Source organism: Lactuca saligna, chromosome 1, assembly GCF_052625555.1.
Source record: "Lactuca saligna cultivar CGN05327 chromosome 1, ASM5262555v1, whole genome shotgun sequence".
In the NCBI taxonomy this organism is placed as follows: domain Eukaryota; kingdom Viridiplantae; phylum Streptophyta; class Magnoliopsida; order Asterales; family Asteraceae; genus Lactuca; species Lactuca saligna.
Window position 1 is genome coordinate 156,374,216 of NC_136417.1, and position 26,226 is coordinate 156,400,441.

The following is a 26,226-nucleotide window of genomic DNA, read 5'->3' on the forward strand; positions in this document are numbered from 1 at the left end:
AAAACCCTAATTTCTCAAAATCAGAAGATCTAACCAAATAAAGGGGAAAGGTTCAGGTTTTTACCTTCCTCTTGAAGCTCTGGACGAAATGGCCCTGAACCCAACAACTCCTTCTTGTTCCTTGCTGAACAAACTCCTCTTCTTACTCAAGAGATGCACTAAAATCCTTCAAGGTTAGCTTTGAGACTCTCTTAGCTTACTACAATCATTTAGGGTTTCACACAGTAAGGCTAGGCCGCTGGTGAGCTGCAAATGAAGCTATAAGTGTCCTTAAATGGGCTCCTCTCTGTGGTTCTGGTGCAGAAACAATTGAGTTCCGATGGCCTCCGTAGTCAATCAGAGATTGTGCCAGTTCCTTAGCACTTTCAAAGGTGTCAGGTTTGGAAGCTAACACGCTTGATCGTAATTGGGTCGTCAGTCCCCATATGTACCTCTCTATTTTCTTGCTCTCAGGAGCAATCATATCTGGGCAAAGGATTGCCAGCTCGCAAAATCTGTTGGTATATGTTGCGATGTCGGTACCAACCATCCCGAGAGTCCAAACTTCATGTTCGAGCCTTTGAATCTCTCCCCTTGGGCAGTATTCTCTCATCATCATGGCTTTGAGGCTCTCCCAGCTAATGGAGTTTGCCACAATTAGAGTAAGTACTTTAACGTGGCCGTTCCACCAAGTCAAAGCTCTATCAATGAGTGTGAAGGTTGCAAATTTGACCTTGCTGTGCTCGGGGCAGGAGCAGATTTCAAAGACTGCTTCTGTCTTTTCAATCTACTGTCTTAGAGCCATCACACCACCAGTTCCATAAAACATACGAGGTTTGGCATTAGTAAAGTCCTTATAAGTGCATTCTCGGGGTTGCCCATGACTCTCACCATGGTTGGAAAGGTGTGTGCAAGTTCTCAAGTTATTAGTACTTGAGTTATTTAGTTGTGACATGGCAGCTGCTACCGCTGCGGTGACTGCTGCTTGGAACATGACAACATCAAATTGAGGAGGTGAAGGTGAAGGTGGTGGTGGTATCGGTGTTTCATTGATAGGGTTACGCCTTGTATTCCTGCGTGGCGGCATCTTTAACTATACGTTTAAAAGATGATGATATGAATAAGAATAAGTGACAAATGAATGTGTCTCATGAACCAAATCGCCATGGTTCAACAACAGATGATAGCATAAAAATGAAAGTTATTTGTAAGACTGAAAGTATGAAACAAGTATTTGGTTTCTCGATGACTTTTCAAGGTTTGAACGAAAAACTCAACGTAGTTATAATAGTGCCATTTATATTAATATAAAAGCTGATACAACGATCATGAAAATTTGACCCTTATAAGGGTCTCCGATTACAAAGTTCGAGAAATTTAAAGACTTTTAGCCGAGGTCCTAAGTTATAACAAAATTTGAGGATTTTCACAAGTACTACTTGCGACGGGTGTTGCGCTTGGAGCTTGATTCTGCATCTGACTGCTTCGACTCCATAAGACGCCTATCAAGGGTGGCTTGTTGTTCCCTCAATTCTACGAAGGCTGCATTCGCTTGTGCTTGGAATGCCTCGGCGCGGGTGTGGATGTCGTTCTGCAACATCTCTAGGCGGTTGATATCGGCCGTGTGGATTTGTACTTCCACGTTTACCTCTCGGATTCGGTTTGCTTGAACCCCCGATTGGTAGGACTGATTGGCGAGTTTGCTCACCATAACCGGGAGTGCCCGATCGGTTGAACCTCCACCTCGGACATCGTAGAAATCTTGGCACATGCCATAGGGAGAGCGTATACTTTGTTGTTGGCTCCAGTGGACGAGGTGACTTCCCCAGACGGGAGTCGGTCCTTGAAAGTTCCTCCTAATGGGTGGAGGGTTGACTATTTCCGGTTCTGAGTCTGTCCCGGAGTCGTCCCCGCCATCCAAATCAATGGGCTCCTTGTCCTCCTCCGGATCCTCTTCAATCCATCCTTTGTTGCCTTGTTGTGGGTAGTAGGGGTCTCCATGCGGGTGAAATCCAGCCATCTGACTATACGAGAATAGGGTTATAAGATTTGAATAAAACTTGAGACATGTAATACTAATTAATCTAGCGTATGCACCAAATACTCCTATAGTATTTAAATTATTGTGTTCGATCTTTGTGATGTTTTTGGTAAGTTTTGACTTGTTGCTCACTACGAGCGTTCCTCGATATACATTGGTCCGATTTCGGGCAAATATAGTTGATCACGCTATATTTGTCCCAAATCTGATTACATATATCGAGTCTTAATCGTAGTGTCCAACTTGTCTAAATACTTGTTGTATATTTAATAAAAATGAACGTAATGTGTTATATGCATGTATTTGTACTTGAATGAACTAGCATTTTTAAGTTATACGAAACGCGGCTTAGGCGTAAATAAAATCATTTTGTCAGAGAGTATTAGTCCCTTAAGCATTTATAGTTTGTATATCTTATGTGGTTCGATATACTTAGTTCACTATAAACATTGCTCTGATACCAATCTGTCACACCCCCAAACCTGAACGGCGGAAACGTTCGGGGGCGGATGACTTCATGTGGTAGCGTAACAAGTGAATACATAGTAAAGAAAGCAATACAACCATCATATATATATAATTGAAAGTTTACCATTGTCAAAAGTTACATGTGCAAAATCAATTACAAATATGATGTCAAAATATGAGATTTAAACTGGCGCCGCAGCATCTCTTCATCAAAAGCATAATGATACCTGTAGTTACTGAATCCCTAGGACATACAAATAATTTTGAAAGAGTAGATCAACATTTAAGCTGGTGAGTTTCATAAGTATTTAATGACAATGTTTGTATGAAACGAAATATCTTGTCCTTGTTTGTTTGTGTTTAGAAAATCCTGTATTTTCTACTAGTATAAAAGTAGTATTCCTTCCAGACCAAAGTTTGTTTCCAAAATGTTTGTATGTGTAAAAGTAACCAATATGTTTGAAAACCTCGTAAATCAATGTATTTTTAATACTTCCTGTGAGCTTTATAACCATACTATTGACTCGGATTGCCTATACACAACGTTCTTCAGGCGTTGGAATGTTATGACGTTTGTCACCCCAAACGGTGGACTGTAGCTAACAGTCAGGGCGCGGGTTGTCAAGCCCGTATAGATCTATACACAAACACCATGCTCCCCCTCCACGGGATTCTGGTATATAATATAGGACTTGAAATGTGTACTCGAATGTACGTGAAGTAAATGTCTCACAAAACCGTAGTATAAAAACAGATTTACGTGTTGAAATGTTCGTTTGTTATCGTACATGAAAGTGATTTCTCGAAAATCGTGTTTCTAGTATGTAAAAGTTGGCAATGTCCTCATAAAACTATACCTATTATAGTTTTCTAAAAGTATGCCTCGTTTGTTTTTAGAATATCTAGAAAAGAATAACTTGTTATGAAAACATAGATTTTCGTAGCGTCTAAGATAGACACAAAATACTTTAAATCTAAGAAAATGTTTAGTTTATACATGCATTACAACCATTTATAGTTTTTAAAGATAGCATCTATTGTAATATATTTTTGTATACGGGAGTTCCCCATAAAGTTTGTAAATCACACATGATTCCACTTAATAAAAGTGTATAATAATCTTTATATATAACACCCGATAGTAGTCGTGTGTTGTACTTGTATTTCCCCCCCTAGAAAGCATATAAAAGCGTTTAGAATATTAAAAGGGTTAATTAAGGGGTATGAACTCACTTGAAAGTTTGAAGATAGCGAGATGGAAAACCAGGCAGAGTTTCATCTCGGGAAACGGATTTTCCTCGGGATTCTTAGGAATCTCGGGAGTAAAATCGACCTTCGGGACTTGCACAAAATGATCAAGGCTTCGGGGTAGTGCGGGCACGGAAAACGAGGTAAAACGCAAGAAAAGTGAGAGAGAATGAGCAAATTTTCCGGGAACCCTCGCATCCTATTTATAGGAGGCTGGAACCGCCTCCGTACGCGGGGCGTACGCTCGTATGCGGAGCGTACGCGTACGTCACGCATGACCGAGTCCTCGACTGCCTCGCACTTCGGATGGGATGGGGGGGGGGGGTAGGATCGCATAGGGGCGACGTGGACGATTCGAGGTCGTGGCCTCGAGTACGCTGGGTGTACTCGTGTACGCGGGGCGTACTTGCGTGACTCAGACTTCGGATAATACCGAAGTTTTCAATAAAAATTATATATAAATTAATTATCAAACTTCAAAAATTCATATCTCCTTCATACGAACTCCGTTTTCGACGTTCTTTATATCCCCGCGAAGGTGAGACTACGATCTACAACTTTCGTTTAGATTCCGTTGGCAAATTCCGAAATTATTTTTATTATTTATTTATTAAAATGACGTGATTAAGGAATTTCTTTAAAAATTCATAACTTCTTTATCTGACGTCGGTTTTTGCCAGACTTTTTACCGCTGAACAACCATTGTCAAGACCTTCGATTCTCGTTTAGGTCATTCCGGTCAAAAGTCGCTCGATCTCTGATTTGAGTTTTCAGTTGACTGTTGCTAAGCCGAAATTGGAAAAATCTAAATTTCAATATACGAATTCGGGTTCGGGCATTCTCTTTTACGTACGATCCCGGTTTAATGATATAAAACATAGTAGATAGTTAAATAGAAACTTTTTGGATATTTTATTATCAACGTTTATTTTGATTGACTAAAAAATGGTTACAATACTTGACCTATTAGGCCATTACAAAGAGTTGAAATATCAGGTTGTCACAATTTTCACTAAGTTATACATCATATAAACATACATACATGCATGTGCACAATTGTATACATACACAAACACAAAAATGATTAAAAGTGAAATGAGTATCAGAGTTTGATTGTGTATATGCATGTATGTATGTTTATATGACGTATAACTTGGTGAAAACAAAGTAATCAATGTATAATTATGCTGTGAGAAAAATGAAGTGAAAAGAATGACATTTAACCATTCGAAATTGAAAATTATAAAAAATTCAGTAGGCAATCCGTAGGTAATTGCCTACGGATTTTTTTTTGTATTTTTCAATTTAAGAGGGTTAAGTGTCATTATCTTCACTTCATTTTTTTCACAACATTATTATACATTAATTTTATTGTTTTCACAAAGCTATACATCTTATAAAAATACATACATCCATGTACACAATCAAACCTGGGGTACTCATTTCAAGTTTAATCATTTTTGTGTATGTATATGTATACAATGGTGCACATGCATGTATGTATGTTTATATGATGTATAACTTGGTGAAAACAAAGTAATAAATGTATAATAATGTCGTGAAAAAATGAAGCGAAAAAAACGACATTTAACCCTCCGAAATTGAAAAATACAAAAAAATTGTAGGTAAATCGTAGGCAATTACTTACGGATTACCTACAAATTCTGTATTCCGTAGGTAAAGATTACCCACAGAATACAAAATCCGTAGGTAATCCTTACGCAATTACCTATGGATACCTACATTTTTTTTTTTTTTTTTTTTTTTTTTTGTAATTTTCATTTTTGAATGGTTAAATGTTGTTATTTTCGTTTCATTGTTTCACAACATTATTATACATTGATTACTTTGTTTTCACCAAGTTATCAATCTTATAAACATACATACATCCATGTACACCATTTTATACATACACATACACAAAAATGATTAAACTTGAAATGAGTAATGAGTTTCAAGTGTGTACATGGATGTATGTATATTAATATGATTTATAACTTGTAGAAAACAAAGTAATCAATATATAATAATGTTGTGAAAAAATTGATTATTTGTTTTCACTAATAAATCATATATATATATATATATATATATATATATATATATATATATATATATATATATATATATATATATATATATATATATATATATATATATATCATTATAATAACGAATTAATGAATGACACTAATATAAAAAAGAGAAATGAAAAATAGTTTACTACGGATTAGCTAAGAATAATTAAAAAGTTGCACTTTTTTTCATGTCCATAGGTGATATAGGTGATATGTAGTTAATTGCCTACAAAATTCCTACAATACTAACAAGTCGACTAAAATATTAGGGTTTTTTTCATCGCTATGCGATTGGTAGAATAACTATAGAATTCTAAATTGGAATATAATATTATTTTTCGTAGGTAATGTGTAGGTGATTATCAACGGACTACCTACAAAAATTATTTTTGTTGCTAATATGTAGGTAGTTTGTAGGTGATTTAGGGCAAATACTTTAGTGGTTATTCCGTAGGCATTTCATATGTAATTACCAACATATTTTATTCCATAGGTGATTTTTGTAGGTAAATAAGAATTTTCTAGTAGTGATATATATGATACGAAACAATATAATATGTTAACTTTGGGTACCTAATCTTATATATATATATATATATATATATATATATATATATATATATATGATACGAAACGATATAATATGTTAACTTTGGGTACCTAATCTTTATATATATATATATATATATATATATATATATATATATATATATATATATATATATATATATATATATATATATATATGATACGAAACGATATAATATGTTAACTTTGGATACCTAATCTTTTATATATATATATATATATATATATATATATATATATATATATATATATATATATATATATATATATATATATATATATAATCTTTTATATATATATATATATATATATATATATATATATATATATATATATATATATATATATATATATATATAATTTGTTAATTAGAAAGGTTAGAAATAAAAGTTAGGAACGTTATATTGTTAAAGATGGTGAGCCGATTTTAAAAACTAACCTATTTCTCTAAGGGTTTTCCAAACAAACCTATTTCTACCGATTGATTTTAAAACTACCTTACTTTTACGAAAAAAAAAAAAAAAAAACTCTGTAGGGTAAAAACGTGATTCTAGTCGTGTATTGATGTTGTATTGAAAACGTGAACTCCATTTTACTAAACAGCCGAAAGGTAACATATATAATTCATGGTTTTTTCATATTTAAAACATACTACAAATGATTTTAACATCACTTTAAACAAAGCAACAATTTGTTGAGATTATGTTTCTTCTACGGATGATCGATACATCGACAATATGTATCAACACAAAGTGGAACCGTGTGAGGTGGACAGGGGAAGTCTTCACAATCAAAATACATTATACATTGTTTGTTGGAAACTGAAATTGGAGTTTCGTTTCCACTACCACCAATTGCAAACTCAACTGCAGAGGCTGCAATAACACAATATTAAACAAATCTAAATTATTATGCAGTCTTCATTAGTTTATATATATATATATATATATATATATATATATATATATATATATATATATATATATATATATATATATATATATATATATATATATATATATATATATAAAAGGTTAAGTTCATTTGAGACGGCCTAATTTTGTGAAACCGTAACACGCATTTTTTTATTATTTTTTATTTTTTTTAGTTAATTCAAGTTCCGAAAATAATATTTAAAAAAATAAGTTTTGGATTTTTCCATTTATTTTGTGTATTTTTCAAAAAAAAAAAAAACGAGATTTTTTTTAGTTAATTCAAGTTCCAAAAATAATATTTAAAAAAAGAATTTTTAGATTTTTCTATTTATTTTGCATTTTAAAATTATTTTTTAGAATATATCAGTGTAATATTTATTAGAATATTTCATGTATTTTCCAAAAAAAACGAGATTTTTATTTATTTATTTATTTAGTTAATTCAAGTTCCGAAATTAATATTTAAAAAAAGAATTTTTGGATTTTTTTCATTCATTTTGCATTTTAAAATTATTTTTAGATTTGGTCTTAAGGTCTCACAAAATTAAAATGGTTTCAAATGAACCTGAACCTATATATATATATATATATATATATATATATATATATATATATATATATATATATATATATATATATATATATATATCCGGTAAGAATTTTTTTTTGGTAGGAAGGTAAGAAGTTTTTTTTCTACATAGTATTTGACGAACAAAAAAAATGAATCACTAGATGATTCATTTGTAAGATGATTCACAAGAAAAAATTCTCAAAAAAACATTTTTATGATTCATTTTTAAATAAATTAAGAAAAAATTCACTTTTATAACAATTTTAGTGAATAACAACAAAATCATTATATAAATGAATCATCTAGATGTTTTTTTGAGAATTTTTTCTTGTGAATCATCTAATGATTCATTTTGTTTGTTCGCGAAAAAATATGTAGAAAAAAAACTTCTTACCTTCCTACCAATAATTTTCTTCTTATTTGATTTTGACTATATATATATATATATATATATATATATATATATATATATATATATATATATATATATATATATATATATATATATATATAGACACATACACACACGATTGTTCAAACTAAAAAAAATATGAGAACTTGCATACTTATCCATCAACAGTTAAAAAACTATACGTCAGCAGTTATATGAAGTACGAACAAATATATTCATACATGCATCAACAGTCATATGGATTGTTGATCCAGATATGCATGCATGCATAAATAGTTCATGTATATGAACATTTTTCAAAAAAAAAATCATCAAATCTTTTTTTTGAACCTAGATATGGTTTAGACGAGATTTGGTTCACATTGGTAGTTTTGGTGTTGAAAAATAATGTGCGGATCAAGAGTTGGTTCTCGAAAGGACTTTTATATATATATATATATATATATAATACACCTCAAAGTAGAATGTGAGAAAGAGGGAGATATTAACCTGTAGTCAGCACCAATACGATGAAAAACAAGATTTTCGTGAAAGCTTTCATATTCTTTTCTGCCGATTTTGATTTGAGATGGGTTTCTCTTATGAACTTCAAAAACTGAATTGCATAGAATTTATAGGTATATGAATGGGACTTTCAATTAATATGAATTTACTCCTATTTTCAAATATAAGTTTTCAATTAAAGACTTATCTCGTAACCAAAATTATGTTTTAAATTTAATGGCAATCAATAAAAGCAAAACAGCAGCAGAATGCATAGATGGTATCAGAAATTTCCAAACTGTAATAAAGAACCCCAAGATTAAGGAGCGTTGTCCAAAAGTATAGTATTTTTCAAATTCTTTTACCAATCTTAGTTACTTTCTAAAGTATCACGTCACGTGAAATTTAAACTACAACGAAGCGTATTCAAAATTTAACCTTCTTATTCAATTATTAGTTGCAAGCTGCATATTGAGTTATAACTGTTAGACTAATCCAGAAAACTGAGACATTTATGTCCTAATGGTAAAATAGGAAACTTAATATTTAAATAAGATTTTGTATTAAAAAAGGATCCCGATACTTTTTGTATATATAGGATAATTGTTTAATGTTTTAATTAAGTTTTTAGCCTTGAATAAACAACGAAACTTGCAGCAAAGGTACATTTACCATATTTCTTTTTCTTCTCCCCTGTTACGCATCCCTGTATTATTTTTTTTTTTCCGCACAGGTGTTTTTTTTTTTTCTTTTCAGTTCGGCAAGAATCAAGTGAATAAATTCCTGCAATGATTGGATTTTATTAGAATAAAAAAAATGTTAATTCTTACATCTTGCTATCAGAGCACAGAAAAGCCGACACCATGGAAGGACCGAAGATGCAATACACTATCTTGACAACCAACTATTTTTCGTGGGCACTTAAGATGAAGGTTTTCATGAAAGCACAGGAGGTTTGGGATGCTATTGAACATAAGAATCCCCTGAATGCAGTTAGTTTTATCAAAGATAAGATGGCTATGGCCTATGGGCTATGCCACTACAAGAATAAGTACCTATAGGGACGAGCTCTATAGGGACGACAAAAGTCGTCGCTATAGGCAGCCTACAGGGACAAAATATCTTTACAATAAAGTTGACTATTTTTTGTTGACTTTTTAAGATACAGGAACGACTTGTTGTCTCAACATGTTAAGCGGGAAAAATAAAAGGTTGACGTGTTCTTTTGACATCTATAGAGACGACGTATCACTCTAATACATAACAAAACTGATTTTAATTTTGGGGTAAATATAAGGAGGACTTGTCGTCCTATAGCTTTTTATGCCAGCTGGGAAATTCGTAACGGTGTCGTTTTTTTTGGGTATAGGGACGATTGATCGACCCCATAGGTAAGATTCCTTTTCCGTTTGTTCGGCTCCGGTCTCCGGTCTCGGATTTCTCTGGAGCTTGGGTGCTCATCGAATAGCTTGTGAGGATCTGTCTTTCAAGGCTTAGAAATCAAGCAAATCTTTGCTCTATCTTTCAGTACAGGTTCGTTGAAGCTCATGAGCATCTCTATATTTGTGTGTTTTTTTTTCCTTCTTCTCCATCTGTAACGCGTGATTTTCTATGATTTCACAATTGTTCTCTTAGTTGCTCTCTTAGACGCAATTTGCTCCCACATTTCCCACCTTATTAAAAGGTATTTTGTTTTCAGCATTGATAATCACAATTGCTATCTCATGTATAGTATTCACAAATTTACTTCAATAGTTATTTACAAATTTACTTCAATTGTTGAAATCCTTTGTTATTCTCATATCTCGTTGAAATCACAATTGCTTTCTTATGTTTGCTTAAGAAAATCCATTAATCAGCGTAGTGAATATCGGACAGGACAGCAACAATTAGGGCAGTACAACAACGACTCCAGTTGCAGCTTTGGGACCCTATCAATACCATTCCATCAGGTAAAACAAACAACTTTTTTTTCAATTCTAGTGGAATCAACGATTCCATTCCAATTCCATGCTACCAAACAAACAAGTCTCACCTCCATCTTTGACTGCTGTAACAGTCAATCTAGCACTAGTGCTTTCCAATCCAGTAGTAATAAAGGGCAAATTCCCTTTATAAAGTCTTAGTTTTAGATTCAAATCAAGGAATTGCTGATTGTAGAACTTCCTCTTGCATGTATATACCTTCATGGGTCTTGATTTATATCATCCCTGATATTCATTGAAACTGTAGTTTTTTTTTTTTTTTTTTTTAAATTTAATTTTCCCCATGTTTGGAAATAAAAAAGTGCTGGGTTTCATGGAAGAGATGATGTCTGTTTTCTTTTATACATCAACTATGTTCTATAAGTTCCTCAAGTACAATTTGGTTCGAATTAAAAAAAAAAAAAAAAAGTCAAACCAATTGCCATCTTTGACATTGTTAATTGATGGTCTAAGCTTGTGGTTTGATTCTTTGAGCTTGTTTTGGAGATGAAGAAAAGGGTTTTATTGTTTTCTGGGACTTCTCTTTTGTTTCATTCCTTTTTTAAACTTTAATTTTCAATGGTTTGTTGTTATTTTATTTATGATATTGAGAATCTAGTCTTGAAATTTGGGTTTGACAATATGGTCTTTTAATGCAGTTTAAATTTATCAGCTTCATCTGTGTTTAATAATGCAGTTCTGCAAGAACATTGTTCTGGCTGGTGTAGGAAGTTTGACATCGAATGATGATAATCCAGTCACAGCAGAAGCACTAGCTGCTAACTTTCTGGTTCCTTTTGATGAAAACATGGGTGGTGGAGGTTCTCTTGCAGAGCTTTGCTGCGACTCACTGAAAGATTTCAATCCTATGGTTCATGTTTCTGTAGAAAAAGGTATCCCTTTTAGAGAAGATGATCCAATCCTTTAATCTGAATCTTATAATATGTTTAAGTTGATTCTTACTAAGACCTTATAATGCTTTTTTTTTTCTTTCTACAGGAGATTTGTCAAGCTTTGGTGTAGATTTCTTTGAGAAGTTTGATGTTGTGGTTATCAATTGCTGCTTACTTGCAGCCAAAGTATATTATTCTCTTTCATATTAATGATTTAATTTAATTCTATCTTATTTGAATCCATATAAAACTAATCTTTTTCTTATTCCTTGATACTACAGAAATGAGTGAATGAAAAATGTAGGAAGTTATCAAAACGAGTTGCGTTCTACAGTGTTGATTGTAGAGTTTCTTGTGGTGAAATATTTGTTGATTTGCAGAAGTATTGTTACGCCAAGGTGATAATTTTGATCCTTTAACTTCTTATTACTTGATAAAAACTCAAATCGTAAATTAAAATAAAAAAATTCTCTTGTTTGATTAATGTTTTGAATTCTTTCTTTTGTAGAAAAAGATTGATGAGACAATTGAATGCTAGTTGCAATATCCATCATTTGAGGTATCACTTAATTTTAAAATACGATTTTGTTAGAATTATATTTAAATAATCAAAGATTTGGCAATTGTCAACAATCCAAACAAAATAAATAAATAAATAATCAACCACTTAAAGAAAATATTGTTTTATGTTTGTATCATTTAAGTACCTACTATCCACTTATAGACAAACATGCCCTTTTGCTTTTATACACAACAAAGCTTGTTTTATTTTCTATATTTGCTTTTCTTGAATCCTCAAATCAACTTTTACAAATTTTACTTTGTCAAATATATAAAAATAAATTAAAATTCGTGTATGATTATTTATTTTACAGGAAGCCATTGCAATACCATGGAGATCTCTTCCTAAGCGTATGTCAAAGCTTTACTTTGCTATGAGAGGTACACCTTTAACACAATCTTAATCCTTTAATTTATTTTTTAATCAATTTCTTAATTAAATTTAACTTTTTATTTTTATTTTTTTACAGTGGTAGAAAGGTTTGAAGAGGTGGAGAAGCGCAAACCTGGAGAAACTTCAATTGCTGACATGGCAAACGTCTTAAAACTCAGAAATGAACTTTGCCTTGCACATGTATAGATATAATACACGCTAATCTAATTATTTGTTTATTTATTTAAATAAAATCAATCAAAATGATAACTTTTTTATTTTATTTTAGTCGCTAAATGAATCCCAGATTCCAGACACTCTTCTAGAAAGATTGGTTGTGTCGAACCAGACAAGTGATATATAATGATGATACTCAAAGTGATGCTCAAAGTGATGATACCCAAAGTGATGATGATATGTACTGATTGGCAAACTTCTAGTGATTAAATTAGGTAGTATTTGTAATTCTATGAAACTTTTATACATTTCAAATGAATGTTTTGGTAAATGTTTTGAGATTGTATTATATTTTAATGTTTTGAGATTATATTGTATTTTAATATTTTGCAATTAAATTTACCGATTTAGCTATTTTGTAAACTTTCAAGAATTTGGGAAATTATAGTGGTTAAAAGGAGCTATATGGACATACCTATAGAGATGACAAGGTCATACCTATAGAGACGACATGTCATCTCTACAGATACCTATAGAGACGACATGTTTTTATAGGCATATCTATAGAGACGACATGTCGTCTCTACAGATACATGAACCATGACGAATCACCGTTGCTATAGGGTGAGTGCTGCCCAGTCTGCATCCATCTATGGAGACGATTAATTGTGTCTATCGGTACATCTATGAGGACGACATGTGTCTCCATAGGTTTATCTATGGAGGTGCCAAGTCGTCTCTATAGTTGTATTTGTGGAGACGACGGGTTCCTGTTATAGATAAATCTATAGAGACGACATGTCGTCCCTATAGCTTTACCAAAGGAGACCAGCAACCTATAGCGACGAATCAAAATAGGGCGACATATCGTCACCAAAGGCTACCTATCGCGACGAGTTTTTTAGTGATGGCAATACAGATCTATCGCGACGGGGCTATAGAAATGAAAGTTATAAGGACGACATATCGCCCCAACCACCTATAGGGACGACTTTTTGAACCTATAGAGACGGCATTTGTCGTCGCTATAGGTCTCGTTTGTTGTAGTGGGCAACGATATACCAAGCTATCCCAGAAGAAATCCTTTTATCGATAGTGGAGAAGAAAACGACAAAAGAAGTGTGGGAAACACTCAAAACAATGTATATGGGTGCAAATCGAGTTCGAACAACAATGGTTCGATCACTAAAGGCTGAAGAGGTCATGAGGAAAGAATCTGTGGTCATGGTGAAGTCGAAGAAAATAAGCTCTTGCTTACCCACCAAGAATGGACTTAAAGAAGTAAGAAACAGAGCCAAGATCAGTTACGATCCTCTAACAAGAATAGCCAGGGAAACTCAAACAATTACCGAGGCCATGGAAAAGGTTGAGGTAGAGATGAATGAAGAGGTTCTGGATACTGTGGAGGCCAAGGAAAATGTAGTAATAACCAGCAACAACATAACACTCACAAAACGAACGAAAATTAAGACAAAAGCAAAATCCATTATTACAATTGCCAAGATTTCGGCCATTATGAAGCAACATGTAAAACCTACGAAAAGAAAGAAATCATGCAGGAAATTAATACTGTTGATCCAGGCCCTTTAAAACACACACACAACACACATTACTCACATATGTATGTGAACGAAAACTTCTTTTTTATATTCAATAAACAAAGTTACAACTAATGCAAGGAAAGCTACTGCTATATATACTACTCTAACTATGCTATCTAATCTAATTAATAGATCATAATCACGTAAACTAATTACTCCTAAAGTAAAGCTAGATATGGGATAAAACCCCTCATGAATCGGTCTTACTTTTGAATAGGTAAACCTTTCTTATTTTCCATGTTTATTATACGTGGATATCCTCCATCATTTACCAATACCCGTAAGCTACAGGACCATGACCCATTAACCCGTAAACAAAACTATTGAACCGTGATCCAATGACCCGTATCTGTGACCCGATAAATAAACGAATAACCCAACAATCACCCCCTTAATCGTTTATTCACACTTTTCACTCACAGCAACATTTAACCACTTTCTTTTCGAACCAACTCGATTCTTGATTTTTCCCGGACACCCGACCTCCACCTCGGTCACGTCCAAAGTCCTCCATACAATCCCAACTTTTTCCGGACACCCGTCCTTTCACCTCGGTCACGTTCAAAGTCCTCCATACCCGGCTGTTGTTTGTCACCACACAGAATCCATTTTTACCTAACACTTCTGTGATACGAGAGCCTTCTTCCACCGATCAAGAAAACAAAGCAACCCGCTTTTCCCGTCTTCTTTCACCTGCAAAACGAAACAAACCCAAAGCCACCTGCTTTGACCGATTTTCTGTTCGTTTTCTCATGCATCTCTGGTAACTCTCTCCATTTTCCGGTGACATAACCCACAACCTACCGCCGGAATCACCACCTTGGCGGACACCACCAAAACTAAAAACAGTCGACAAAGAAACCCACAAACTAAAACACCTTTTCCGCCATTAACCATTGACAAACACCAGCACCTTCACCACCTCTGGTGTCTCGAACCTCCTTGCGCGATAATACCTTCACTTTTCTGCTACCCGCAACAAAAAAGGTCACTGCCAACCACCTGACTTCCGATGTGATGGCAGCCCCGCACCCGAAGGCTCATCCCCTTCGAAAGTCGACTCTAAAACCGGCCTTGTTCCTATTCACGAGCCCTAAGCTCTGATACCAATTGTTGGTACAGGCCCTTTAAAACACACACACAACACACACTACTCACATATGTATGTGAACGGAAACTTCTTTTTTATATTCAATAAACAAAGTTACAAGTAATGCAAGGAAAGCTACTGCTATATATACTACTCTAACTATGCTATCTAATCTAATCAATACATCATAATCATGTAAACTTACTCCTAAAGTAAAGCTAGATATGGGATAAAATCCCTCATGAATCGGTCTTACTTTTGAACAGGTAAACCTTTCTTATCTTCCATGTTTATTATATGTGGTTATCCTCCATCATTTACCAATACCCGTAAGCTACAGGACCATGACCCATTGACCCGTAAACAAAACTATTGAACCGTGATCCAATGACCCGTATCTGTGACCCGATAAATAAACGATTAACCCAACAAATACCACTAGAAAGCAACGTAAATCAATCATAGGCTTGGTATCTTCATAATGGGGCAAGTAACCATATGAATGGAGATAAAACTAAGTTTCGTGATCTCAACAGCTAGATTCAAGGCTATATCAAGTTTGGAGATTGTTCCAAGGTAAGAATTGAAGGAAAATGTCCCATAGTATATTTTCAATGTAAGAATGGTGAGCAACAAGAGATTCAATGTGTTTACTACATACCAAGTTTATGTAGTAATATCATCAGTTTGGGTCAGTTAGCGGAAAAGGGGATCGGATATTTATGCACGACTTATTCCTATGGATTCACGATGACAAGAAAAATTGTATCATGAAAGTAAAGCAATATAAAAATCGACTCTATAAAATAATTTTGAATCAAGTTGAGCCTCAATGTCTACTTGGAGAAGCTACTGATCAACATGGCATTCGCATGCTTGCATGGGACACGTGAACTTTATCACACTCAAACAAATGTCAGATAAGAATTTTGTTATTGGTTTGTCAAAGATTAACATCCTACACATTTATGTGAAGGTTTCTTGGCGAGAAAGCAAACTCGAAGTGCATACCTAACACAAGCAAACTTTCAGGCCAAGCAAAAACTCTAGCTAGTTCATGGGGACATATGTGGTCTAATTACTCCACCCACACCCGCTCGAAACATGTACTTTCTTTTATTGGTTGACGATTACTCAAGAGTAATGTGGGTTTACCTTTTGAAATAAAAAGATGAAGCCTTTAAAAACGAAACAGGTAGCAAGTTAAAAAAAAAAAAACCTCAACCGATCAAGGAAGGGGGTTTTCTCTCCAATCAGTTCACTAATTACAACGAACAAACTGGTCTAAATCGGCATTACACCGCTCCCTACTCCCCAAAACAGAACGGAGTGGTAAAAAGAAGCAATCTCATAATAGTAGAGATGACCAGAGGCATCTTAAAGGCATGAGTGTACATGATCCTTAATGTCGTGAAGTAGTAAGACTTGTTGTTTATGTGTTGAACTGTGTAACTACAAAAGCTCTTGACAACTCGACTCAATATGAGATGTGGGCAGGAAGAAAACCAAAAATTGAGGATTTGGGGGTATTTGGGTGTGTCGCTCACATGAGATCACTAGGAAGCTATCACACAAAACTAGAAGACCGAAGTGTGAAAGTGGTACATCATAGAGTTGAAAAAGGATCAAAAGCATATTTATTATTTGATCCTAATACTTGGCTATCCGAATTAGTAAAGATGTACAATTTAAGGAAGATAAGCCATGGTATTGGGGGAAAACCTTCCAAGATTCAAACCGATCTTAGTGTGATTTTCACTGTAGAAGGTTACACAAAGAAAGAATATCAAGTTCATGAAGACATGTAATGTGACACACACACACACCTGAAACAGACACTACTAGCCTTGAATCACAACACAATTCTCATGGATCTACACAATCAACCCCATCAAGGCCAACAATCGAACATACATATGATTCAACAAGTTTTAGCTCAACAATATCAGATGAAATTTTGAAGTATCGCTCTTTGGCTGATATATATATATATATATATATATATATATATATATATATATATATATATATATATATATATATATATATAACCTTATAAAGCATTTTTGGTCAAATGCTGAATTTTAAGTCGTACAAACATACAATGCATTTGTACAATCAATTTATGCATTACAAAAAGAGTAGAGTACATATGGTCAACAGTTGAAAATGTCAAATCTCTTATCCCTTATTCTTAGGCTATTTTGACCCAGTTCATTCCTTATCTCCGTATTTCCCCAAATCTCGCAATTTCTGTTCACAAATCTTGGATATATATCGCTGACGTTTCCATTTCTAGGGTTTAATTCATCTTTCAGCATTCAACCACCATTATCACACCCGTTGCTTGGCGCGGGTAAACGGCATGTGTGTGTGTGTGTGTATATATATATATATATACATAAGGTTAGGTTCATGTGAGACCACTTGATTTTGTGAGACGGGGAGACCAAATCTTGACCACTCATCCTAAATAATCAAAGGCTGATATTAATTCAGATTAAACCATAAAATAGGCGGTGGCAATTTTGTAAATTAATGGAACTTTGGGACTAGATCAAGACACGGAGGGGCATGAATGGAATTTTGCATTCTTTTTCTTTCAACACACAAAAACACCCGGTACAAACCTTAAAACCCATTTGAACCAAATCTCGATCATCGTTCTGCTTCCAAATCTCGATCATTGTTTCAGACTCTGATTCTGATTACACCTGAAATTCATCTTCCAATTCTTACACGAAAACCACTCGATAATCAACTAGAACATTAAAAACCTTTTGATTTTGAATTTGATATCGAATCAAATGGCTCATTCTACAGATTCTGATTCTGATTTTGTATCAACAGCTGTTCCAAGTAAGTATAATACTACAAACCTCTTGTTCTTACTCAATAAACCTATATGTTCTTATTATAGAAAGTTTTTTCACCTTAAATCGTTGTGTGTATTCAATAAATGTCTAATAATCGAGATAGTTCACTAGCGATTTATATGTCGAAGTCAGGATGTAATAGAATATAGCATTATAAAGCATACAATCTAAACCTAAATCTCCGCGTGTGATTTATATAGAGTCTATGTATCTAAATGTTAACTCTACATAGTGTTCTAATTATTCCCTATTTCATTTGATCTAAATATTCTTAATCAAAATCAGCAAAGATGTTATGTTATTCTAACTAATTGTTCATCATTTAATTAGATTAGATCCATAAATTGTCTAATACTATAGATTTTGGTAACACAAATCTCTTATTATGATTGTAGTATAGTGTTTAGCCAAAAAAAAAAAACTTTGTATTCTAGTTGATTTTATGTTGATTGATAAATAGAAATTTGTTGTTATGTATTTATAGAACTGTGACCAGATTATATATCATAAACTAATATGAATTCTAATGGAATTTGTTGTTATTGATGCAGCTAAAAAAGTGCAAACAAATGCAATACTAAGAAAAACAGCGAAAGAAATTTATATCGATATATGTATAAATTATGATTACTTTTAGATTAAATATTATAATTGCTTTTATTAACCTCTAAATGCTTTTAATAAATATTCTAATTGTTTTTATTTAATAGTTTTCTTCATACAGATTCAACGAGTCAAGATAGGGTTAAAAAATGTATGAACATACTTTCTTTCAAATAATTCATAAAAAAAATGTTTGGATTTATTTTTATAATTGTTTTTAATTGTTAAATTTCATCACAAAATATTTGCAAATCGTAAATCAAAAGAAAAAGAAGAAAGATCTTATGTTGATTGATAAATAGAAATATTTTGTTATGTATTTATAGAACTGTGACCAGATTATATATCATAAACTAATATATTCTAATTGATTTATTTTTCTAAGTTAGTTATTCTGAATATTCTAATTTTGTTTTATCATATAGTCTAATTGATTTTAATTGTTAAATTTCATTGCAAAAGATTTGCAAATTCTAATGGAATTTGTTGTTATTGATGCAGCTATAAAAGTGCAAACAAATGCAACTGTAAGAAAAACAGGGAAAGAAATTTATATCGATATAGGTATAAATTGTGACTATTTTTAGATTAAATATTATAATTGCTTTTATTAACCTCTAAATGTTTTTAATAAATATCCTAATTGTTTTTATTTGATAATTTTCTTCATACAGATTCAGCGAGTCAAGATAGGGTTAAAAAAGGTATGAACATACTTTCTTTCAAATAATTCATAAAAAAAAAACAAATGGTTGGATTTATTTTTCTAAGTTAGTTATTTTGAATATTCTAATTTTGTTTAATCATATATTCTAATGGATTTTAATTCTTAAATTTCATGATAAAAGATTTGCAAATTGTAAATCAAAAGAAAAAGAAGGCAGATGAAGGAAAATCAAAGAAAAAATTCAAAAAAAAAACGTTGTTACTTATGGGTTTTGGTCATAAGACATCCTATGTGCTCATACAAACCCTAATGCTTGGATCTAGGTTTCTCTATTGTACATGCTTTGAATCCAAGACTATAAACCCTAATTCTAGCATAGGGAAATCAATATTAACATATAATTAGGTTTAAGATATTACCTTGATTGTTATGTAGTAATAACAATCCCAATTCCTCCTTGAATTGACTTTGGAAGGCTTAGAGTCACAAGTATCACTCCTCTAATGGATTACAAACACCAAGAGCAAATGGAGCTATAAAGAGAGAGGAGAGAGGTTAGAACTCGTCCTTAGGACTTCTTGGGAAGAGATACATGAATTCATGAGCCAAGGGGTGTTTATATAGGTGTAGAGATAAGGTTTCAGTCATTATCCTTATCTAGTTGCTTATCCACAAAGCAACCTATAAGATAATCCTTGAATCCTTATCATAGACGAATTCTAAGGCTTTATCACCTCAAATTCGTTCACCCTATATTTAAGATAATCCTTACCTTATTTTGTAACTATCACATAATTACAAATCAGCCCTCTAGTTTAATTAATTACACTTGATCACAAAATTAATTCCTAATTAATTATTGACCAATATTAATTAAACAAATATGATTTCTCCTTTAATATATTATTCTTATAACATATTAATAAATCATAATAACCTCTCTCTCTTTATTTATTTCTCCAATCAAGTTGTTTTGGTGAAGGCAAACCAAAAGGACCATGCACCATTGGGTCAAGTACATACCAAAATAGTTATGGACTTAGACACTAATCCAATAGTCTCCCACTTGGATAAGTCTAATAACTATTATGCATATGACTTCGGATCCTGATCTGTAATCGTAGCTTTCCAAATCCGCTGTCAACTTTGATCCTATCAGAAACGCGTGTCCTTAGATAAGGGATCATATATTCCTCTATTCTAGATATCGTATAAGACATGATTTCTAATCATTCTCTTTGTACTATTTCTTGATTCCTGATTTATGACGACTGACTAATTGAACAAATCAAATTAGCCCTAGCCCGGCCGAGCATTTACGTTTGTCATCACTAAATCATCGAGGGGCCCAAAAGATATCGCTTTTATCCTACCTTGGATAAAAGCAATGGATAAAGTTTGATACAATGCTTGCTTGCACTTACTAACCAAATCACACACAACAATATGTTTTATAACACCAAGTTACTAGTGCGTTTACATATTATCAATGTGCAACCGATTAGCAAGATACAACTCACACATCTCGGTTTCAAGAATATAAGATGTTATCGTCTCACTAATCACTCGAGATAGTGATCCAAGTGAGCGTGGGTTTAATCCAATGCTCAAATCATATTCGTAAGCACTCATGAACGTTGCAACAAACATTTGCTTATGTCTAATACTCTTTTAGACAAACCACACACCAATTCACGACAGTCTTCATTCATATCTACTTCCAACATATGAACAACTGTGGTCCGTTTGAATAATTCGATTATTCTTAATAAACTCAATTATTCTGGAAGTCAAAACATGCAAGGTGAAACACAAGAATAATACTAATCCCATATGGCCTCAAACCTTTGAGTATAAATAAAACACGTTTTATTTATCACCATATCGATTACTCATTATTTGTCGTTTCGGGTAATCAACTTCTTACTTGAATTATTACACTTGTCCCATGCTCTAGCATGCACACAATGTTTACTTATGGTTCTTACTTTTGTGAAATAGACACATTGAACACATTTCCAATCATTCTCATTTACAACTCCAAATCCATTTTCTTAAGTGTAAGAATATCAAATTCTTGTTACTTATAGAACATACCAGATTCTAACACTTTATGCAACGATCCTTTTGTAATGTCACTGCACCAAAGTCTCAAAGACTATTGCCAATGATATTACAAAGTCCTCTAACGTAGATTGTTACAAGACAATTCCTTAGATATGATGTCTCTCACTCAAAGTACATTCCTTTGAACATCCTTTTGCATAAAAGTTTCTAATCTAGACATAGATTTTCAATATTTACTTCCCAATATGGACACGCGTCCATATGTTCCATATGACAACTTATTTTTAATAGAATCTTATCTATTCGTAATGATGTCGATATTGTCCATCCAATATGGAAACATTTCCATATTTCCAATACTATACTTCCAACTACTCACAAGCGACCAATTCTCGTCGAACTTTGAATTGTCCTTTGATAGTTGTTTAATTATTTTAGTCAAAGCCGATTCTAGTCACTTTTCCCTCTAAATGCACTAGACATTTGGAAAATTTTAGAATGCTCAAGCATTAAAGCATTTGCAATCGATCCTCTACCCGAAGCGTATGGGACACGACGCACAATGTTTTATTTGCTATGTTCTCAAAATTCGAATTGTGAAGAGGAATGCCATAATCATAATCGAAATTTTAAGAACACACTATGTACCTTTGACTAAATTTATTAACATTTCTCAACCTAAGCCTTTAGATTTTGAAATAAAGCATAATATTCTCTCCCTTAATTATAGCAAAACAACTTTACAACCTTTACGACTTTGCAAGGTATAACTCTTGTTTTCTATAATTAATATTGCCAACTTGCAATACGTACCTTAATAATTATACAATCATAACATTTATGCTCCCACTATCATGATGATTATTACAAAACATAACACTTATGCTCCCACTAGCTTCGACATGTATTCATAAACATCTTAACTTTCAGAAAACAATACCTATTGAATTTCTTAAGTCCATGTTTCTAATAATTAATGCTTTGATAATCTTTTATCAAGGCCTCTTAAGCTTATACACCTTTGCTTTAGATAGTTCATATGTGTGTCTAAACTATTAAGACTAATTGCCAAACCTCACAATTCAAATCATGGAGAGGGATACCGTAACCATAATTAAATTTGAGAATGCAACTTTACAATCACTATCTTCTTAAAATCTTTCTTAGTGAAAGCATTTCCTCACAATCGTTTTCATGAAGGAGGAAATCTTATGACACTTAGATTTTAATGGTGTATATGTTCCTATCCATGTGAATTTGTTAAAAACAAAGTTTATGACAAATTCAAACTCATATGGACCGAACTTTCTTAATCTTGATTTCTTGCCTTATGGTATCACAGCTGCCCACCACGTCTTCCAAGTAGTTAAGCAGCTGACCTTTTCCTATCAATGTACCTTTCATTGATTCAGGTGCCTTGCCTTTTATGCGTTCAAAATGAGAACTCATAGGACTCACATGCATAATTAACTCAATTGGAACAACATAGAATCAAAATATTGTCAACACGATAGGTTGTAAACCTCAACTCGTGTGCTAGTGATGATCGATAAGGTTTATTTGATTTGTTCTTGAAACCTTTCAAGACCATTAAGACTCCCACTTACTCCTTGACATATAAGATTCTTTTGTCAATAAATATTTCTTGACAAACAAATTTTCAAGAGTTAGTGTAGCTTGTATCAAAACACTTCATAAATTGGTCCTAGTTGGCCTTTGTCTTATCCAAGACATCATAACTTTCCACATTTGATGGATGTTGTAAACCTTTAATACATTTCACTCGTTGTCACAATCTTAACTTTAAGACTTGTTATTGGAACGAAGTATGATAGACTTCTTGATTTAACCATTTCTTCAATCCTTGATTCCTCTTTTTAAACATACAATTGTACTAAGACTCACTTAGAGGATCAATTGAGATATGGTTCTTAATCATTAAGACCCATTATAAAGCATAAAAGCTACTCTCCCTTCTTCTTAGAATGGAGAGACTTCTATCTTTCTGCCTACTTGATTCTTCTTATTCGCTTTGCTATTGATTTTAACCCTTTTAATCAATTCCGAATTACACTTAATCTTGTAAGTGTAATCATATTTACTAAGCCTTTAGTAAATCATGACGAATATCTTTGTTACTCTTATGGTGAACTTGATCAACACACAACTTTGTGTACTTGATCTCCTAGTCCTTCACTTGACACTTTGTCAACGAACTTGTCTAATTTCAAAATATGAAATTTCTCATTCATCATGCAACCAAGTTGCGTGATTCCAAATTTCAGTCCAATTGAAATTTGGGCGATGAGAAACTCTCCCGATTTGGTAAATTCTCGCCATTTCCATAAATAACATAACTAAGAATCATATCCATTCGTTGTAGAAATATGCAAACATCAATTTTCATAACAATTTCATTGCAAGGAAGTAAACAAATAAATAAATAAGTCAAACAAAATTTATTTTATTTATAAAAGCAGCTGAAAAACATTTGTCCTTACAATGCAAAATCTATTGAAAACTATGTAAAAGGAAAATTTCTAACAACTCTATCATAACTATCTAAGCTCAAAATCCAATCTTCAAGTCCATGCGATCGAGGTCCATCTCTTGTGATTAGATTCATCTTGCACTCTTATCAAGCTTCCTTTCTTTTCACCGATCCTGCAAAACATTCAAATGCAATCTTATCACATCATGTATTAAGAATCAATGAATAGGAAGTTAACGGAGTTAGATAATGGATTTTACCTGAAGCGTAGTCATACTTTTGATTCTCCCATCTCTTAGATCTGTAACATCTGGATTTTACCAGGTATCTTGTAAATCTAATTTTGTCATATTGTGAGAGGGACTCGGCGAGTTGGAGCTCAGACTCGCCGAGTAGAGACGCAAAATTGAACATTGGTGCGCGCCTGGACTCGGCGAGTCCAGGATATGGACTCGGCGAGTCTGCGCTGTGTAATGAAACCCTAAATCTCCGGGTTTGAGGCCTATTTAAAGGGCCTTATGGCCGTCATTTGTGCTCACCCAACCCTCAGTGAGTGACCCTTGTGTTCTTGAGCTATTTGTGAAGAGAAAGGAGCCATTCTTGATCTTGTGTGTGTTATTTAGCAAGAAGAAGGAGACCCTAGGCAAGAGGAAGCGAAGGAGGTTGCTATTTCGTGGATTTGGAGCTTAGATCATCACTCTAGAGGTATTATCTCGGACCATTTTCTGTTTAGTGAAGCATGATGCAATTTAGGGCTTGTGGTGGTCATTTATGGGATGATTTGATGCCCATTGGTTCCCTCTTTGAGTTGAGGCCATGGATCTGGATCCATAGAGGTCCAGAGAGCCTCACTCATCAAGCTTTATGAGTGACAATAGAGTCTTTGACCTTGTGTTGTAGTATTTGAGTCATAAACATCATATATGGTCATATAGAGGTTGTATGTGCATCAAGATTGTAACTTTATGTGCTAAATGAGCTTGGAGGGACTGGATCTATGGATTAATGAACTGGATCTGACCTTTAGAGCAAGATTGAGTTAGTGCATGGCATGGACTCGCCGAGTCCGAAGAACAGACTCGGCGAGTAGCATGAATGTTGCCCGACCACACTGTGAGTGGCCTCGCCGAGTTGGGAAAGGTGGACTCAGTGAGTCAAGGGGGAGTCAGAATGGACAGGTGGACTGAGTCTAACTGGACTCGCCGAGTTGTTCTTGAGACTCGGCGAGTTGAGTCGTGGTGGCCCCACAACTCGTACCAAGTGGAACTCGTCGAGTTGAGGGAATGCTCGACGTGTCAAGGGAGGATTCCAGGGAAATTGGTGTACACGCCCAGACTCGCCGATTCGCCTGGGTACTCGCCGAGTCCGGTCAAAGTTGACCGTTGACCGTTGACCAACGTTGACCTAGATTGACTTGTTATAGTGTGGTCAACCCTAGTTGGGAAAGTGTTAATTAGAGGTGTATTGTGCTATAGGGGGACGACAGCTCGACAGGTCGAGTGATTAGCGATTTCAGGTTTACGATTTACCGAGACACGCGAGGTGAGTCTTCTCACTATACTTTACCTTGAGTAGGTAACCAGAGTTATGTGATAGAGTATTTGTATGCTATGTATGTTATGTGTTGTACTGCATTACTTCTATGTGATTGATGTTGTGCATGTTTACAGAGTTAGAACCTGAGGGTTCACAGAGTTTGGGTGCACAGACCCACAGAGTTATAGCCTCGAATGGCTAATATGTGTTATATGTAGTAGTTTGGGGAACTCACTAAGCCTTGTGCTTACAGTGTTGATGTTATTGTTTCAGGTACTAGTGACGACCGCGGGAAGGCGCCGACTTGATCCATACACACACACATTCGGAGCTTGATATCATGATCTTGGGATTTTGTATTGTCTTGTTTGGATAATTAAAATGGTTGTTTTATGAATATCAATGGAATTATGTTTTATAAAAATTGAAAAATTTGTTTTGAAAATTTTCGGCGTTACAAATTGGTATCAGAGCCTTGGTTTGAGGGATTCGGGTACACCTTCGGGGGTATTTGAACTCAAACT

At 33.7% G+C, this 26,226-nt stretch overlaps 1 pseudogene across 1 annotated transcript; it reads left to right on the forward strand.

Annotated features, from left to right (window-relative positions):
* Window positions 1–11,458: 11,458 nt before the first annotated feature.
* LOC145045685 (SUMO-activating enzyme subunit 1B-1-like) lies at window positions 11,459–13,183 on the forward strand (annotated as a pseudogene). The gene is made up of 7 exons (XR_013681869.1): window positions 11,459–11,660; window positions 11,767–11,846; window positions 11,942–12,058; window positions 12,169–12,219; window positions 12,536–12,602; window positions 12,692–12,795; window positions 12,884–13,183. The product of XR_013681869.1 is annotated as an SUMO-activating enzyme subunit 1B-1-like (transcript).
* The last annotated feature ends 13,043 nt before the right edge of the window (window positions 13,184–26,226 follow it).